This window comes from Mycetomoellerius zeteki, unplaced genomic scaffold (genome assembly GCF_001594055.1).
Source record: "Mycetomoellerius zeteki isolate Tzet28-1 unplaced genomic scaffold, Tzet1.0 scaffold593, whole genome shotgun sequence".
Classification (NCBI taxonomy): domain Eukaryota; kingdom Metazoa; phylum Arthropoda; class Insecta; order Hymenoptera; family Formicidae; genus Mycetomoellerius; species Mycetomoellerius zeteki.
This window is the reverse complement of record NW_017257603.1, coordinates 73,406-74,774: the sequence shown is the minus strand read 5'-3', so window position 1 is coordinate 74,774 and position 1,369 is coordinate 73,406.

Here is a 1,369-nt window from a genome sequence, read left to right as displayed (position 1 = left end):
CATCCGATGGGAGACCGATCGGGAACGATGCTTTTGCGGGTGCATCGTTACAATTTAATAAATAGAAAAAATCGTGGAGGATTAATCCAACCTTCCCATGATGTGATATTAATTGCTCGTAAATATGAAACCGAAATTCGTTGTGCTCTTTACAATAGCAACACATTTATAAAAAAAGAAATATAATGGTCACTATTTAACAAATAGAATTTTAACAAACTTTATAGGAACTGATGTTTTTAAGAATCTAATAGAACACGACCATTCAATCATGGAAAATCATATTATTCACTTAATTCGAACAATAATACAAAAATATGTCAAACTATAGCGTTTTCGATTGGGAAAAAGTTAGTGCGCACCAGTGCGTACTCAGTTCACATTAACACTGGACGAGTTCCATGGGTTGCATTGAATAGTGCAAATTCAAAAGAACACGCCAAGATTTTCAGTGCTAAAGCTGAAGTGCCATTTCGAGTTATAAGATTGGAAGGACTTGACTAGACTGCAGGAAAAACGCAGAAAAATAACCTCAACATCTCATGTTCATAACTTTAAGTAATGATTTTTTACTATATGTAATTAAATAATATATAAGATATCAAGAATATCATATATGTACATACTTATCAATAATTGTACACATTTGCATGCTATAAATTACAGATTTGCTTGTCCCTACTATATATCCTTTCATGTGACAAAATGATGCACTGATATCCTATATATGTATCTAGTGCATTGGACTAGCACCGTCAAAACATCTTGTGCCACTTAGTGCGCACTGAGTGCGCACTACGCGAGTGTCGTGCGGTCAAATGAACACGTGACACTAGCTAAGTGCGCATTGACAGTGGCTGCGTTCAGCAGAACGTTTATTTTGCAACTGTTGGAAGTTTCCTTCGCGCTGATTGGATCATACTTTTAGATCTAGAAGAATGGTCCTATCTCAGCAGACAATCATAAAACGGTTGCAAAACTGTTGAGTCTGCTGAACACAGCCATTGCCAATCGAACACGTTCTTGACACTGAGTGCAGCTAGTGCACCCCAATCGAAAACGATATTAAATTGCATTACATCACTTTAAATACTATTGATAAAGAAAAAGCAAATAGTCAACGAACTTTCTACAATAAACTTATTTTATTTAAGGGACAGTAAACATTTTAATACGTATTTTTTTTATAAATATTTTTTATAAGTTACTCTTGTGAAAAGCACAACGAATTTCAGTTTCACATTTCTAAGCAATCAGTATCACGTTATGGAAAGATTGATTCTATAATCCTTCACGTCTTTTTCTATTATGTATATTATGTATATAAAATATTTTATGTATATTATATATATAAAATATATATATATAT